Here is an 18,648-nt window from a genome sequence, read left to right as displayed (position 1 = left end):
AGAGCCAGAGAGTATTGGATCCTGTATTATTTGTGCCCTTGCTTTACTTTTGGAGTGTACATAATTAGGGGATGAATTTCTAGCAGAGAAACAGCTGAGTTGAAGAGTATTCACAGTTTACATTTTGATAGGTATTGTCAAATGGCTTTCTAAAAAAGGCACTGACGGTATGCTAGTGTAACAGGGTATTTTTCAGAGAAGCAAAAAGGCCCGCTCACAGTTATCTGTAAATGGAAATCCACAGTGCCTTATGCCTCCCTCCATTCAAGTTGGCTGGCTTTGGGCGGATCAAACCAGGAAAGGGTTAACAGTGGACCTCTCTCTGTGTTGTTTCTCTTTTGAAGCTAACTATGTAAGATGTGGGCAATTCTGAGTGTTTTTGCATTTTTCTTTCACTGTAACCACCCGAGTTCCTCTTCTCCCAAGGTCAATTCTAGGCTGTTTGTCTATGCATTGGGCCGGGGAGGTGCTGGGAGCAGCAATGGTGGAATCTCTGAGCCTTTGCAGAACTGGTGGGTTCTGGTGAGCTGCCGACTGTGGGTTCAGATGCTGGGCTCCCCAGGGTGTTCCGTTCTTAGGATCTCTTTTTACCTCTCCAGTCGTCCTGTCCTTTACCGTCAAGGCTCTCCTGTTCTCCCGCCCTTTCTTACCTGTTTTGTCTACTAGAGCATTATTCAGGGGTGTGATGGGGTCATCGTCCTGGCCTTGCCTCCGCCAGCAGCTTGGGGTGGGCTCTCTGCAGTGCTTCAAAAGCTATCTGGGCTGAAGGACTATTTTTTTTTTTTTTAATTCCAATCTGTTATGGACCAATACTTCTGCAAAATACTAAAAGAATTGAATTACTAGAAAAATGAAATATGAAACGAAGACATATGAAACATAATCCTGGCTTCTTTTTATTAGATTTAGCAGACGTAAAACTTTTTAAATTTGTTATACAGGTTTTGAGATGCTTATTCTCCATTTCGGTTCTCATACCGTGGAGATCGGTGAGAGTCTGAGAAGCATTGCTCCAAGCACGTCTCTGGAAGCTTCATGGGCTTCCTTTTGGCCCTAAAGCTTGCATCGTTTTGCTGAAAAAGTGATTCTCACCCAGCAGGGAAAATCTTCCAGGTTTTCAGCCAGGGAGATCCTGGGTCGATGCCCAGGGCGAGCATTGGGCTTGGCTTCAGGCTCAGGGCCCGGTCCTATCAGCCCAGATTTCCTTTTCCACCCAGCTTTTCCTGTCTCTGGGAGAGTGACTCATGCGTACAGGGTACCGTGATCTGCCGTCTTCAAATCAGAAGGTGCCGCCCTCTTTCCCTCAGGTTTCACTTATTACTTCATTTAAGTCGACATCAGCGTTCCTATCAGTGTTACTGTCTCTCCTCTATGACCCACTGCAGACTGGTCATGAGTTACATGCAAAATGTGAAATTTGGGGATGTGAATAAAAGGGAAGCAATTGTTTTCTATCAAGCCATTTTAACACTTTTCAATTTCCTTTTTAAATAATTTTACACTTCATTAGATACTTTGGATAGACCTTAACACAGAGAAAGAATGAGCCACAACCCCCTAAAATATGAGATGGTTAAAATATCTTTTGTGTCTAAAGGGTATGAATTATTTCCATTTTAAATCCTTGGAGAAAATTGGCGTTCAGATTTTCTGGAACCTGAAGTAGCAGATCACAGCGGCATCTAGTGGAAATTAATGGTATAACAGTTGGTGTAGACTAAAAAATACAGTAATTTTAAAATGTATTTTTTTCTTGTTTTTAACTTTTTTTTGAGACAGGGTGCCACTCTGTCACTCAGGCTTGAGTGCAGTGGCATGAGCACAACTCACTGCATCCTCAAACTACTAGGTTCCAGTGATCCTCTTGCCTCAGTCTCCCAAGTAGCTGGGACTACAGGCGTGCACCACCATGCCCAGGTAATTTTTTATTTTTACCTAGAGATGGGATTTTGCTATATTGCCCACTCTGGTCTTGAACTCCTGGGTCCAAGTGATCCTCCCACTTTGGCCTCCCAAAGTGCTGGTATTACAAGCGTGAGCCCACATGTCTGGCCTTTTTATTATTTTTGAAGTTAGGCTGTGACATATACTAGATAGCATGTGATCATTTAATTTTTTTCTTTATCAGTGATGCTTCATCCTACAATTGATGGCATCTTAATTTCATCAAAATATATTTTTCATTTAAAACTTTGTAGGATGCCATTCATTCAGCAATTCAGTAATATTTATTGAGCATCTACTTGTAACTGGACGTTAATGACTTATTGTATGTATTGTATTCATTGCATATATTTCAGTTGCATTAAATTCAAAACTCTTGATTGTAATGCATAATGTAGATAGAACTTTATATATTAATGCATTGATATTAATCAGACCTAATTCCACAAATTTAAAAATCCATTCTTGGTTGGGGTATTAGTTCATTTTCATGCTGCTAATAAAGACATACCTGAGACTGGGCAATTTACAAAGGAAAGAGGTTTAATGGAGAACTCACAGTTCCATGTGGCTGGGGAAGCTTCACAATCATGGTGGAAGGCAAAGAGGAGCAACTCACATCTTACATGGCTGGCAGCAGGCAAAGAGAGAGCCTGTGCAGGGAAACTCCCATTTTTAAAACCATCAGATCTCCTGAGACTTATTCACTATCATGAGAGCAGAATGAGAAAGCCCCACCCCCATGATTCAATTACCTCCCACTAGGTCCCTCCCACAACACATGGGAATTCAAGATGAGATTTGGGTGGGGACACAGCCAAACGATATTAGCCAGGCATGGTGGCTCACACCTATAATCCTAACAAACACTTTGGGACGCTGAAGCAGGCAGATCACTTGAGGTCAGGAGCTCGAGACCATACTGGCCAACATGGTGAAACCCTATCTCTGCTAAAAATAGAAAAATTAGCCTGGCATGGTGGTGCACACCTGTCATCTCAGCTACTTGGGAGGCTGAGGCAGGAGGTTCGCTTGAACCTAGGAGGCAGAGGTTGCAGTGAGCTGAGATCATGCCACTGCACTCCAGCCTGGGCTACAGACCAAGACTCCATCTCAAAAGAAAAAAAATCCATTCTTGCCTAAACCCAGTAGTTCTCAATTCTGGCTGCATGTTCAAACCATCTGTACAGTTTTCTAAACTATCAGTTCTCAAACCACACTTCTCAGAGACTGAATTAATTGGTCTAGGAGTGGGGCTCAGGCATTAAGAATTTTTCAAAGCTTCCCAAGTGATCTAATGTGTAGCCTGGGTTGAGAACATTTTCCTTCCTTTAGTTGAAATGGATTCAAGATTACATAGATGTTTTAGTAGTTGGGAAATATGGTGTTTTGTTTTATAGTAACCAACTTATATTTTTACTACTATTATATTTATGAATGCAAAGAAATTCTATCTATTAAAGTGTTAGCGGGTAACACTGAAACCAGGATATTTAAGGAATATTGTATCCTAAAGACATCCATGTCAAATACTGTACAATTTGCACTGGATTCTTACACACTCAATATTGTTTGAAGTGAACACCATAATAAGATCGGGAACGCTGATGAAGTGTAAAACAGTAGCTGTAAAGTTTACAAGATGTCTCAGTAATATGAAGCCTCTCGAGTGATGTCTGTACACTAAAAGAAAGCAATCTAAGATACCATTTCCTCGGAATACCCTCTTCATGACTGAAAGCAAACTCTGCTAATTTCAGGACTGACCCCTAAGCATACTATAGAGATGGAATAATGCTCTTGACCCCCTGCTGCTGGTGCAGTAGTATAATATGATACCACATCAGACCTCAGCAGGCATAAGAATGGTATTTCATGGGAGCCAGCTTGCAGAAGAAAGGACTCTGTTCATTTCTGGGCCCTGCCTCTTGCTAACTTCGTAACCTTGGACAGGTTACTAAACCCGTCAAAGCTCTTGCTTCCCAGCGTGCACAGTTCGGATAATTCTAAGGTTCAGCTATTGTGGATATTGGAGTTAACACAGGTAAACACATACTACTCCTCATGATGGTTCCCTCTGACTGCTTTTGGCTCATTGTGGTGTGTTCCAGAATATTCAAGAAAGAATAGCACCATTAACCCCTTCCAACCTCTTCCAACCTCTACAAACAAGTATGTGGGGTTCAGGCACTCGGTCTGTTTTAAACAATAGCTTAACCCCTTTTGGGTTCCTTGGATTTTTTTTTTAATGGGCTTTTTAAATTCATAAGACTCTCCATCCAGTGTTTTTTTGTGGCCTAGTAACAAGATCCTAAAATACATTCACTTTGATGTCCCTCCTGCCATTGAAAACAACCCCTCTTGAGGGCCAGGGACTAGCTGGGAGCCTGGGGTGTGTTCAACTAGAGAGAACCATGGGCCCTTTAATTTAGGGCCAGGCTACCAAAAAAGAGAGACTAACAGAGCCTCCCAGTCGCCACCCACGCTGAGTGGAATGTGTGAGTCTGGAGTCAGTGGGTGGCGTCCGTGTCAAAGCAGAATATCTAGAAGGAAAACAGTAAGGAAGGAGATCCTCAAGGAGGAGATTTAGGAGTTCTGGGCCTGTTCTCGAAAGCCCATAAGTTCCAGTTCAGTTTCATAGTCTCAGGCCCAAATGTCCCACTGACTTCTGGGGAACCTTGTCTGTGCTCTTTGAATGTGACCCTCCCTGGGTCAGATGACCGTTGCCATGTCCCCAAGGTCAGATTTTAACTCGTTTCTCCCACCCACCCTCGTATATCCCAATCATGGTTTCACTTTTCTTAAAAAAAAAAAAATGAGATATTGACAGAAACTTCCATTAATAATGTATTTTAATACCCTACAGATGTGGCAATATAGACAGGTAGCTTTCTTTACTCTTCATGTTGCTGATATAAACTGGGCAGATATATTTCATGCAAATGGGGCTTGAGCTGGGTGAAATCTTTCAGGCTTCAGATTTGCCATCATCCTTTCCTCCTAAAGGCAGAGAAGGAGAGATAAAGGTGCCATTGAAGGGTTCAGGATGCGGCAGGCCATTAGCCGGGCGGACAGCAGGCACATTTCTGAGGATGCCTGGTGCTGAGCCTCGCTGCCCAGGTATTAATTAGCTGGGCCACCTTGGGCCGCTGATGTAAGCTCTCTGAGTTTGCTTTCTCATCATTAAATGGGATCGAGTCACACTCCCTGCGTAGAGCTCTGTGCAGATGAGATGAAACGATGTGGGTGGGGTGGCTGGCACAGTGATCATGAGTCTTATTAAAATGCAAGGTGGTGGCTATTTGAAACTTAGGAGTAAACATGAAAAAGAATCAGCAACTTCCTACTGACAGTGAGTTGACTTCATAAAAAGGAAAGAAAGTATATAAGCACAGAGGGAGCTAAGGAATGGAATGTGTCAGCCGGGCACGGCGGCACGCACCTGTAACCCCAGCACTTTGGGAGGCTGAGGCGGGTGGATCACTTGAGGCAAGAAGTTCGAGATCAGCCTGGCCAACATGTCTCTACTAAAAGTACAAAAATTAGTCAGACGTGGTGGTGCATGCCTATAATCCCAGCTACTCGGGAGGCCAAGGCAGGAGAATTGCTTGAACCCGGGAGGTGGAGTTTGCAGTGAGTCAAGATTGTGCCACTGCACTCCAGCCTGGGCGACAGAAGGAAACTCTGTCTAAAAAAGAATGGAATGTATCTCCTTCCTGGGACCTTATCCTCCAGACCCTGTGGTTGGTCAGCGGGACGTGTCACTGTCTGAGATGTCACTGTCACTTGGGCTGCAGTAACAGGTCCGAGGCTGCAAAGTCTGAGGTGGCCTCGTGCCCAGCCTGACCTCAGGCGAGCTCCCGGCTGAGAGGGCGGGTACGGGGAAGCCCAACCCAGCCCTGCCAACATTTCATTTCATTGCCCACTCCCTGCTTTCTGCTGGGTCTGGTGTTAGGCTCCTGGATATGGGGCCGTGTGCTAACTTGCCATAAACAGACTAGAAAGGAGGACCTTTGCAGCTAAGCCAAGTCAAACACCACAGTGAAAACCTAGCCTGAGCTGCCCCAGGCTGCTTCCAAAAGCAAAGCAAACATTATAAATGAACAACATGCTCTAATTCTCCACCTCGCGGGAGTCGCACGGGACGACAGGTAGACTCTGTGTGTGCTTCTGGGCCCAGTGCTGCCCACGGGGTTGCTTGGAGACCCCCAATTTTCTCCACCAGCCCCCTGATTCTGTGAGAATGCTGTTCTGTCATCAGGAGATGACAGCAGCCTTGTGGAAACGTTGATCATCTGAGAAGCAATAAATCCCTGCTGGCTTTGCCCAGCTGGCCCCATGAGCTGTAATAAGTCCCTCGCTGTGTCTTTGGCTCTGCAGTCCAAGAATCAGTATTTATCGTCTATGTGTCTAAATCAATGACTCTCAACTTCACAATGCATGAGAGTCACCTGGATTGGAACAGGCGCTGACATAAAAGTGCAGATTCCCAACCTCCCCTCCTGAAATTCTGATTCGGGTCTGGGTTGGGGCCCCGGGACAGACATTGCAACACGCTCCCTGCAGCAACCTTAGAGACTAACACAGAGGAAGCAGCGCTATTCTAATCTCCATCACTTTTTACTAATAGCCTAAATGCGCTCAATCCCTCACGAATAACTCTCCGTAGGAACCCAGCCTATTAAAAAAAAAAAAGGCTATGTATGCAGGTTTCAAGTGAAAACTTGGGAGACTGAGGCAGGAGAATTGCTTGAACCCAGGAGGCGGAGGTTACAGTGAGCCGAGATCGCGCCACTGCACTCCATCCTGGACGACAGAGCAAGACTCTGTCTCAAAAAAGAAAACGAAAATGTAGGTACAGTAGCTTAGAGATAATTAAATAGTTAAAGGACAAATGAGTTTCTTAATAGGAACATAACATTAAGAGGAGGGCTTCCGGAGCAGAAGAGGGGGCTACCAGGGTAAGCGCAGTAAGTGATCTGATGGGCCGGCCGCCAGGCTGGGGGCGTCTGTGGGTGATTGCAATGCCAGTGGAGACTGGAGGAGGGGTTATGGGGTTAAATAGTGCCCCCCTAAATTCACGTCCTTCCCAGAACCTCGGAATGTGAGCCTATTTGTAAATAGGGTCGTTGCAGACGTCGTTAGTGGAGTCACAATGAGGTCATCCTGCAAGAAGGTGGACCTTGATCCAGTATGACTTGGAAATCAATACAGGGGCTTGCAGAAGAAAAGAAGATTGAGGACAGGACTCCGGGGAGGGAAGGATGGCAGGGCAGTGGCAAAGAGCCCCTGAGGCTGGGCTGGAGACCAGGGAGCCGGCAGGTGTCCAGATGTCCCTCCAACAGCGTCCACCGGATGACGGGGGACCAAGGGCTGGAGGAGCAGGCTCTGCTCAGTGCTCCCTGCTCGTCTTCTCCTTCCCTACATCCTGTATTTCCAAACAGATCTCACAGAATTTAGCAAAGCCACCTTCTAAGCCTCCTCCAAAATTAAAGTGCTTCTGACCAGCCTGGCCAACATTGTGAAACCTCATCTCTACGCAGTCTCTAATACAAAAATTAGCTGGGCATGGTGGCGGGCGCCTATAATCCAAGCTACTTGGGAGGCTGAGGCAGGAGAATCGCTTGAACCCAGGAGGTGGAGGTTTCAGCGAGTCAAGATCACACCACTGCACTCCAGCCTGGTGGACAGAGTGAGATCAAAAAAGAAAGAAGAAAAAAAAACCTTGCAGAAAGCTGAAGGCAATGGCCCCATTCACGTGAAAGCTCTGAACGTCAGTTTCCCAGCAGTGGCGGGGTTCATTGCCCCCACCAAACCGGTGTGTGCTCTGGGCTTATTTCTTTAGTCTTATGGTCGATGACATCATCTCTATACCCTTCCTTCAGTGAAATTTCCTAAGATGCAACCCCAGAAAGGTTACTCTTCCGTCATATCAGTGATTCTCACGTGGCCTGAAACTGGCCAAATTAGAAAATAAAGGTGCTTCATCCAGCTGGACGGAGTGCAAGAAGGCACCGCCATCTGGGTGGCTGAATTACAAAAAGTACCCTTGCTGAGCAAACCACCTAGAAGAAAAGGACAGGCTCCTGGCACCTCGGACAGGGACCAAGCCCTGGTTGAATTTCAGCTCCCACGAGGGCCCCTCAGTGGCCACCTTCATGCAGGGCTGATGGCATCCAGGCACATGCAGCCAGTGGGGCCCAAACCAGAACCTAGACTGGTTTTTCCATGTCTGTACTGAAGCTGAAGGCCAGCTGAGAGGTGCCCCCACCTTTCTGCAGGCTGCTGTCTGCCACAGCCAGTTCTTATGGGCGTTTTTTCCCGGGTGGAGGGGAAGAGCGCTTTGCCGTCAGTCCACCCATTTCCACATCCCCATCTCACCTGCAACGATGCTCACTTTACAGAGGCCTATACTCACAACAGGTCTGCTGATCTTTTTTTTTTTTTTTTTTTTGAGATGGAGTCTCGCTCTGTCACCTAGGCTGTAGTGCAGCGTGCAATCTTGGCTCACTGCAATCTCCGCCTCCCAGGTTCAAGCAATTCCCTGCCTCAGCCTCCCCAGTAGCTGGGATTACAGGCACCTGCCACCATGCCCAGCTAATTTTTGCTTTTTTTTTTTTCAGTAGAGGCAAGGTTTTAGCATCTTGGCCAGGCTGGTCTTGAACTCCTGACCTCGTGATCCACCCACCCTGACCTCCTAAAGTGCTGAGATTACAGGCGCAAGCCACCTCGCCCGGCCATGTCTGCTGATCTTAAGTGCATATATCCAGTCTGAGACTGGAAATCTCTTATTTTATTCAACCAACCTGCTGCCGTACAAGTATTTTTCCCACCAGTTATTCTACTGGTCTTTCATCTTGCTTGTCAACTAAATCCAGACAAGAGATGTAAAATACAAGTTCGTGTAGATTTTCCAGGACCAGAGAAAAGGCATTTTTAGTATTATTATTTTACTTTTTTTCTTCTCTTTTCACTCACAATTGTCCTAGCTCACAAAAGCATCTTCCTAGCTGGGCACAGTGGCTCATGCCTATAATTCCAGCACTTTGGGAGGCCAAGGCAGGTAGATCCCCTGAGGTCAGGAGTTCGGCACCAGCCTGGCCAATATGGCAAAACTCCATCTCTACTAAAAATACAAAAATTAGCTGGACTTGGTGGTGGGTGCCTATATTCCCAACTACTCGGGAGGCTGAGACAGGAGCATCGCTTGAACCCAGGAAGGTGGAGGTTGCGGTGAGCCAGAATTGCGTCACTGCACTCCAGCCTGAGGGACAGAGCAAGACTCCCTCTCAAAAAAAAAAAAAAAAAAAGCATCTTCCTCTCCTTGACAACAGTGTCACTCTGTGCTGTCACCACCAATGGCAGAGACACAGTTCAGTGGCTGAGACTGAGACTGAAGAGCTAAGTAAAGTAGCAAAGGAAATTAAACCACAGCTCTTACAGGGCAGCCCCCTGAGGTGCCCCCACCCAGCCCCCGAGAATAACACTAAAGCCACCGGCCAAGGATCAGGAGCACAGCTCCTAACTCACTGCTTTGAGGTGGATCGTGCAGGTGTCTCAGGTGGTTGGGACCTGGGGGGGGCGGCAATGAGGGGGCAGTGACAGATGTGACCTGTGGAGGGGAACGGTGTCTTGGTTAAACGACAATGAAGTAAGAAGTGATTTCTGGGCTTCGTTCTGGCTTTCCCAGGCTTAGGTCAGGCCTTTAAGATGATTTGTGCAAAACCTTTGAAGTTGGATATTTTCTCAGCTCGTTTGGGGCCTGCTGGAGTTTGCTGAAAGATAAGAGTTATTGGAGATATGAACGATCCATTTGAAAGGAAGGGAAAAGAAAACAGACCCTCAGCCCCTTCCTGTTGGAAAGCAAAGAGAGCCTGTGTGCCTGCCGTCTCTCTCCCTTCCTTGCTCTGCTTGCTTCTCCACTGGCTGGGAGGGCATCCCGAGTGATTTGCGGCCATTTGCTCTCAGGGGTCCACGTCAACTGTTAGACTAGGAAGCGGGAGCAGGGGATGCTCCGTGGAGACACCCTGGCCCCTCTTGTGCCCGAAATCTCCTGCCTGGTTCTAAATTTGGAGGGATGTATCCCTAGAAGAAAGGCTTCTAAATCATTTCAGATAGAGCAGAGGCTCCAGAAACCCTGATTTTTACTTTTATTTTTGAAACAAAGTCTCACTCTGTCGCCCTAATTGGAGTGCAGTGGTGTGATCATGGCTCCCTGCAGTCTCAAAACCTCCTGGGTTCAAGAGATCCTCCCACCTCAGCCTCCCAAGTAGCTGGGACCACAGCTGTGCACCACCATGCCCGGCTAATTTTTGCATTTTTTGTTGAGATGGAGCTTCACTATGTTGCCCAGACTGTTCCCAAACTCCTGGACTCAAGTGATCCTCCTCGGCCTCCCAAAGTGCTGGGATTACAGGCATTTTGGGAGCCACTGCACCCAGCAGAAACCCGGATTTTTATAACACAGTGTATTAGCATCCTAGGGTAGCTGTAACAAAGTACTTCAAATTAGGTGGCTTAAAACAACTGAAATTTATTCCTAGCTCTGGAAGCCGGAATTGTGAAATCAAGGTGCTGGGAGAACCGTGCTGTCTCTGAAGCTCTAGGGAAGGAGGCTTCCTTGCCCCGTCCAGCTTCCGGTGGGCCCTAGCCATTCGCGGCACGCCCCGCCCTACAGCAGCATAGCTGCAATCTCCTCAGCCTTCACATAGCCATCTTCCCTCTGCATCCCCTCTGCTCTTAATAGGACAGCAGTCGCGTTGGTTTAGGGCCCACCCTAACTGTGACCTCATCTTCACTCATTACATCCACAGCCCTACTTCCAAATGAGGTCACGTTCTAAGGTTCTGAGTGGACAAGAACTTTGGAGGGTGGGAGCACTCTCAACCCAGTGCACTGGTTGTAAAATCACCCACCTTTGCTTCTTAGCCTGTGGGCTGGGGGTTCTAGCCCCACGCTCAAGCTGTCAGGAGGAAAGCTGCTTCAACTGCTCACTGTAAACATCCGCTTCTGCACTGATCAACTGTGCGTGCAGCACCTGCTTTCTTGATGAGGTCAGTACGATTTCCTGAGACCAGAACTCAGGTGGGCTGCGAAACATTCCAGATTCCCTTTTCCGTCACTAAATATGATTTCTGTCTCAAGCCTTGATCCCACCCCATAATGGAGTTCTGAGACTTGACAATTAAACAACATTCAGTCAATTCACAGTCAATTCAGGATAAACTTGATCCAATCAGACTTTCTGATTCTGGTTCCCATTTTTTTGAGATGGAGTTTTGCACATCCAGCTGATGTCCCTGCAGAAGATCGGGGACTAAGGTCCTTGTCCCTGGGGGCTCTCAGGTGTGACCAAGCCCACCATGGTGATCCCCCCAAGATCTGGTGGGATTCCCACCCCACCTGGCCAGGATTGCTACAACTAGGACTGAAGACTTAGACGATGCCCTGCTGAAATGACCACCAGCCAGCAAGAGTTTGGCCACACTGGGCTTCCTGACCTAAGCAGTATGACTGAGGAGGAGCAGATTGCTCATGCCATGCAGATGTCCCTGCAGGGAGCAGTTGGGCCAGGCGGAATCAGCAGACATCGATGCCAGCTCAGCCATGGACACATCTGAGCCAGCCAAGGAGGAGGATGATTACGTGATGAAGGACCCCGAGTTCCTTCAGAGTGTCCTAGAGAATCTCCCAGGTGTGGATCGCAACAATGAAGCCATTTGAAGTGCTCTGGGCTCCCTGGCCTCCCAGGCCACCAAGGATGGCAAGAAGGACAAGAAGGGGAAAGACAAGAAGTGAGACTGAAGGAAAGGGTAGCTGAGCCTGCTCAGGGGACTGTGTGGGAGACGCGGAATATAGGGTTACATGTGTGTTACCTGTAACCATTACAGCCTAATAAAGCTTGGCAACTTTAAAACAACAACAACAACAAAAAGAAATGGAACCTCTCATTTCCCAGCAGATTCATATCTGATTTTTCATTTATATCTGACGGGAAATGAGAGCTTCTCCAAGGTAGGCGGTGAAATTTTTGGACAGTGGCTTGGTTTGCCCTTACTGTCACTTCATTGTTACTTGTCTGAGGATGAGAGGGTGTCCCTAGACAGAAAACAGAACAGGGCAGAGGACTGGGAAGGCGTGCTGCTTTTATTCTCTATTTGGAAATGAACTTGACTGCTGCAGTCACTAGTGCAGCATCTTGCTCTATCGATTAACCTGTTTTCAGGTAGCACTGGTGACAGGCAGGATCCCTCTGTTCCTAATGAAAATCAGAGTCTTGGCCGGGCACGGTGGCTCACGCCTGTAATTCCAGAACTTTGGGAGGCTGAGGTGGGCAGATTACTGAGGTCAGGAGTTCGAGACCAGCCTGGTCAACATGGTGAAACGCTGTCTCTACTGAAAATACAAAAATTACCCAGACATGCTGACGCATGTCTCTAATCCCAGCTACTTGGGAGGCTGAGGCCTTGAAACTGGGAGACAAAGATTGCAGTAAGCAGAGATCGCACCACTGCACTCCAGACTAGGCGACAGAACAAGACTCCATCAATTAAAAAAAGTAAATCACAGTCTCACTCCATGTCATAGAAATAGTGGCAACTGTAAGGTACACACGTGGCTAACTGTCAGTGGGTAAAGTCTGCCCCTCAAGATGCATATTGAAGCCCTACTGACATCTGGGAAGTCTCTATCTCCAAAGTCTCTATTTCCAAAGTCTCTACTATTTGGAAATAGAGACTTTGCAGATGTCATCAAGTTAAGACGAGGCCATTAAAGTGGGCCCTAACCTAATCTGGCAGCTATCCTTATGAGAAGAGGAGAGACATGCAGGGAGAACACCGTGTGATGAAAGAGACAGAGATCAGAGCGGTCGTGCTGAAAATCAAGGAATGCCAAGGGTGCTGGCCACCACCAGGAGCTGGAGGAGGCCAGGAAGGCATCTCCCCAGTCTCAGAGGAGCACAGCCCTGCTGGCATCTTGGTTTTGGACCCTGGCCTCCAGAACTGCGAGGCAACAGACAAATGTCTGCTGTCTCAAGCCTCCTAGCGTGCGGCACTGTTGTTACAGCAGCACCGGGACACCAATGCTCTGGCCAAGTTTCAGGGCTGTTCTCTTGCTGGAAAAGTAACCATCTCTGAAGCCTGAATTTGCGATTCACTCATGTCAGAAAGTACAATCTCAAACCCAAGAACACAGGGCTTTCAAATCCAGAATCTAACAGACATTCATGCGTAAATGGAATCCGAGCCTCATCCTCTGCTTACCTCACTCATCTTTGGGGGAGTTTCATGGGGTTTACCTAATGAAAGGGTCTATTTTTTAAAAACAGCCCCACGGCCTACAGTTCTAAACCCAGACCTCGTCTGAGCATGGACAGTCTAGGTTCCTGCATCCCTCCCCTCCAGTGGGGCCGTAAGTCCTGCATCCATCAGTGAAGGTCAGAGACTGCCCATCCCTGCAGTGGGCCCGTATCTGGCCCTGTCTGCCTTGCCTCATTACAGGGCAAGGATGGCTCTGAGGCTGCTCGTTTCTTTCTTTATTGCAATTGGCCCGGTTCCTGGCTTCTTTTCCTGCCCTTGTCACCAGCAGGCAGGGAAGGAGACTCTTCCAACAAGAAGGTCCCCGCCCCACAGTGCCATTGTCAATGCCAGGAACCCAAAAGGTCCCAACCCACAAACCACAACACCTCTCCAGGAAGCGGGGACAAAACCTCTCCTTCCGCAATGCCTACGGTGGAAAAGGCGCCAAGCCGGGCACTTGGCATCCATCAACTCACACAACTACATCCTTACCAAACCTGGGACTCACCGTTCTTTTAACCAAAGATGGAGGACCCTTTTCCAAAGTTGACTTGCACTCCTAGTTGCCATGGAGAAGGAAGAAAGCCTGGTTCCTTCACTGCGTGGTTCCTATGAGGCCTCAGCGGCGGCAGCTGCCTGTGCTTCTCTCTCTGGACCTCACATGGCCTCTAGGCCTTGCTGGACACAGACCCTATGACTCCAGACAAAGGGTCAGGAAGTTTCTGAGGTCCAGCCCAGCAGTTCCTGCTCAGACAGACCCACAGTTTGAAAGAAAATGATGCATTTGTGCAGCCCTCCAGTTATAACATTTGTCCAAGGGCTGTGAGATGCGAAGCTAGCACTGGACTGGGCTCCCTCCTCAGTGCCTCTGAACCCAGTGATGCAGAGAGAGATCCAGACCCCGAGTCAGAAACACCACCGCCTGTCTGGGCAAGGAGCTGATGCCAAGATGCAAGGGCTGCAGTGAGGCCTCAGGGAGAACTTGCAGCTGTCAGCTCATTCTGGAGATGGATACAGGATAGTAACATGAGACAGTGTAGAGGTAGGAGCCCGTAAGGTGAGGCCAGTGTGCGGGTTCAAACCCTGCCTCCACCACTTACAGCTCCATGACCTTGGGCGGGTGATTTAACTTCCCACAGTCCCTTTTCCCATCCATAAAATGAGGTTAATAGGAGTACCTAAAGCAAAGGTTGTTTTAAGGATTAAATTAGTAAATAGATATAATGTGCTTAAAGCCACAGCTAGAACACAATGAATGCTGCCTCTGTGTTCAGGACCATTGTGATTGTTGTCACTATTAACACAAGGAATCTGCTTAGGTCAGACTTCTGCAAAGATCTCATAGAGTCTAGCACCAAGGTTTTCGTGGAAGTGTAGTCACTTTCACAGGATATACTGTTGATGAATAGAGCAAGGTCAAGTTTTACCACAACCTTCACTCTAGCAAGTTAGCTAAAGATTCACTAACTGCAGACTCAAGTTGTCAGCACGTGTGTCACTCAAATCAAAGGGGATCCGAAATGGTAACCCAAAGTGCAGGCATCTCTGCATACATAATTTTCCCTTCATTAATTTGTTTAGTCAACAAATTTTGTCAACTTCCTAATGTGTTAGACCCTAGCCTGGCTCCATGAGAAGTCAAAAAATAAATCAAGCTTCAAAGACCAGTTGAGGTCAGAATAAAGGTGATCTACCCATCTAACCATCCATCTATCAATCCATCCATCTATCCATCCATCCATCCATCTATCCATCCATCCATCTATCCATCCGTCTAGCCATCCATCCATTCATCCATCCATCATCTATCCACCTATCCATCTATTCATCCATCCATCTGTCCACTCATCCATCCATCCATCTGTCCATTCATCCATCCATCCATCCATCTATCTGTCCATCCATTCATCCATCCATCCATCCATCTATCCATCCATCCATCTATCCATTAATCCATCCATCTGTGCATCCATCGATCCATCCACCTATCCATCCATCTATCCATCCATCCATCTATCCATTCATCCATCTATCTGTGCATCCATCCATCCATCCACCTATCCATCCATGCATCCATTCATCCATCCATCCATTCATCCATCTATCCATCCATCCATTCATCCATCCATCTGTCCGTCCATCCTTCCATCCATCCATCTATCCATCCATGCATCCATTCATCCATCCATCCATTCATCCATCTATCCATCCATCCATTCATCCATCCATCTGTCCGTCCATCCTTCCATCCATCCATCTATCCATCCATGCATCCATTCATCCATCCATCCATCCATCCATTCATCCATCCATCTGTCCATCCATCCATCCATCCACCTATCCATCCATGCATCCATTCATCCATCCATCTATCCATCCATCCATCCACATATCCATCCATCCATCTATCCATCCACCATCTGTCCATCCATCCATCCATCCATCCATGCATCCATCCATCCCTCCATCTGTCCATCCATCCATCCATCCATCTATCCATTCATGCATCCATTCATCCATCCATCTGTCCATCCATCCATCCATCCATCGAAACATCGACTTCTATCATACCCAATCCATCAGGATAGTTCTTGCCCTAACTCAATGGGATGATCTTAGGAGTGTAAGGAAAATGCTCAAGACCTTCCTCCTCCAAATCCTCATTTGCCCCCGATTAGCATTTGGAGTTTTACTGTTAAATCTTTATTCCTTAGACTTAAAAGTACCTCCTGGGAGGGACAAAATGTTGAGCCATTATGAGTCATTTACACCTTAGAGTTTAAAACCAGATCCAAGGGCAGACACTGATGGCAGATTGGAAGAGCCAGGAGGAGAGTCTGCCGCCCACTCAGGGAGAGGATTGGGAGAGAAGGGCTGGAGCCTCGGGGACCAGCCTCCCTACCCCCTCATTTTCCCTGGCTTTGTGTGTGCCTGCGGCTCCAACTCTGAGAGGCAGCGGGGGAAGCTATAGTGCTAGCCAGACTCCCTGCTACTCACACTTGCTGGAGTCCAATAACTATTTGATGAACGAAGAACAAATCAATACCTTTCTATTTAGATTTCGTCACATCATGTTCCTGTGACTTTGCCCTCTGGTCCAGGAAAGGCCATTTGATCCAAGAGGAGCCTTGGGCCAGGGTCACAGGGTAAGGAGTGTTTATATTTCAGCCCAGAACAGGAATAAATTGTTCCAAAGAAAATCAAGACTAATAATGGTTTCACACAATGTCTACAAAACGGAACGTTATGTCCGTTTCATTCACTGTTATAGTATAATTTTCCTAAACAATATCGTAATGTTTTAAAGCAATTTGGAGTTTACATTTTCTCTCTGCAAGGTTTCCTAATAATACACAATGAAAGCCAAGAAATCAAAACCAGTTGTAAACGTAATGTAGTGAACTTGTAGCCAAGTCATGTCAAAGGCAAAGCTATAAAAATAATTTCTAAAAAGTCCAGTATAAAATTATAGATAATACGGGCACATTTTACTATAATGCTAATACTCCTATATATTCCAATATCCTTAAAAGGTTGTTCAGCAAAGGCAATGATTCTATCCCCAAGTTAGTTCATTCCTTTAACAATTTCATTTCAGCTTGTGTAACTTCTTTAGGTGGGGCGGAGGATCTAACAAAAAGGTCTATTTCATTGTCAGGTAAAATTCTGCATAGTGTTATGTAAGTTTCCTGGCATAGATAGTGAAATAGTGTATCTGTTGGGAAACCTCAAAGGACAGAGGATCTGGGCCTATAAATGACCTGAACCAAAAGGTTGTTTTTGTTTGTGACTCTTCACTTCCAAAGAAAAGACCAAACAAGCGATGCAGATGTGGGTTACGTGTCTTTCAATCCTCCATCAGTAACATTTAACAGATGCTTCCGAATGCCTGCTCCAAGCTCCTGACACCGTCAGATGTGCTGCCTTTCGGTCCTTCACTGTCCCATTGCCAGGGACACAGGGGCCAGGCTTCCAGTCCACGACCAAGGCATTCATCCACACCAGGTTCCTTTGCTGCATCTTTTTATTAAGCACCAACCAGAGCCAGGCGGATTGGTACATGCTGTGGAAGACACGCAGAAGCCCAAGTAAGTCCCTGGCCCCAGAGCAACTGCAGTGGGCTCAATGAGGAAGGGGCGGAAATGCTTGTCATGTTAAATCCATGATTCCCAGCACACTTCTGAATTCCAGAATCACCCATGGCAATTTTCAAATTAGAAAAGGAAATGGGATTCGTGCCCCCTGAGAGGGTCCCCAAACCTTGAAGCTACTCAGGGTGCTGGCTTTTGGCTACACATTCCCACCAAGAGATTTAATCTTGCAATTTTCAAGGTCAAACATCTATCTCATAATCACTGAATCACTCCTGAAAGGGCTGGAGGCATTCCCAGCCCAGCCCAGTTCCCTCAGCCACCCCTGGGTGCTGCCCTCCCTTCCAGCAGAACTCTCCCCAGCCCTGCTGGACATTGCTCTCAAGCAAATGTCTTGACCCTCCAGGAAAGCCACCTTCTTCCATCAGCAGTGGCTTCACTGTCTCTTATCTCCAAGTCGTAGCAAATTGTCCCTGGCTCCACGCTGTGCTCTTTGACCCATCCAGCTCCACAGTCCACTGACTGACCACCCGAATCACCCACAGCTTCAGTTGTAGGAAAAAGCAAACAAACGAATGCAGTTGCTTGTTGCTCAGAATCGACCAGCGTGCATCTAGGGCCCATAGCAGCCTGAAGGCCCAGAAGCTGAGCTGCTCAATATCAGAAGACCCCAAAGCAGTGTGGGGACAACCGCCAGGTAGTGGCTCAGAGGAGGACACAGTCGCTGTGAGCAGGTGATCAGAGCACAGGAGGGAATGAGCTGTAGATTTTTAGTAAGCTACAAGAATCAGGCAGTTCCAGGACACAGGGACGTGAGTGTGAACAGCCAATGGATCTGGAGCAGAGAGCAGGAGAGGCGCGGGACCGGACTATGGATGCCCTGCAACCCTGCCAGGCTGCGTAGGGGAGGCTTGATCCTGAGGGCATGTTAGGAAGGAGATGCCCAGGTTCTGATGTATTGCACATTCTTCTTCCACCGTGCAGAAATGACATTTCTGGTTGGTCTTGAATGTCTGCTCTGGCCAAGCCACCCCCTCTCATGCTGGTTAACCAAGTGGCACATGTGCCCACGCAGGCCGTTCTAAGGAACAGTGTAATTGTCTAGACAATTTTCTCTCAAATACTCCGTCCTGAAAGCAACCGGAAGGCAGAAGAAGGAAGGCAGGAGGGCGACAGCATCCCTGCTAAGTCCTGTTGTGCGTGGCAGCTGGAGTCCAGCCAGGCTCCAGAGTGGCTCCGGCTGGCAAGCGACCTGAGCGGGCCGATGGGACTCGAGGTTCTCTGTGTGTGAGTTTGGGGTGAAGCTGTGGATG

At 47.4% G+C, this 18,648-nt stretch overlaps 1 protein-coding gene and 1 long non-coding RNA gene across 3 annotated transcripts in view; one reads left to right on the top strand and one right to left on the bottom strand.

The window, feature by feature from the left end:
- The window catches only part of CLDN14 (claudin 14), a 76,361-nt gene that overhangs the window by 36,311 nt on the left and 21,402 nt on the right, over positions 1 to 18,648 (top strand). Inside the window, exon 1 of one of the 2 annotated variants that reach the window (XM_064380140.1) lies at positions 17,019 to 18,622. The exons of the other annotated variant lie outside the window; for it this stretch is intronic. The gene's annotated coding sequence lies outside the window, so the exon portion shown is untranslated. Of the gene's footprint in view, positions 1 to 17,018; positions 18,623 to 18,648 lie in introns of those variants that run through there. 2 annotated transcript variants of the gene reach the window in all.
- LOC135276394 (uncharacterized) overlaps positions 16,966 to 18,648 on the bottom strand; it is a 45,778-nt gene continuing 44,095 nt past the window's right edge. The window contains exon 3 of the long non-coding RNA XR_010343933.1: positions 16,966 to 17,307. This is a non-coding gene — a long non-coding RNA (uncharacterized LOC135276394). The remainder of the gene's footprint in view (positions 17,308 to 18,648) is intronic.

This window comes from Aotus nancymaae, unplaced genomic scaffold (assembly GCF_030222135.1).
Source record: "Aotus nancymaae isolate 86718 unplaced genomic scaffold, 86718_ANA_hifiasm-v0.15.2.pri h1tg000022l_1, whole genome shotgun sequence".
Taxonomy (NCBI): Eukaryota; Metazoa; Chordata; class Mammalia; order Primates; family Aotidae; genus Aotus; species Aotus nancymaae.
Note: the sequence above shows the minus strand (reverse complement) of the source record. Positions and strands in the feature narration are given on the sequence as shown.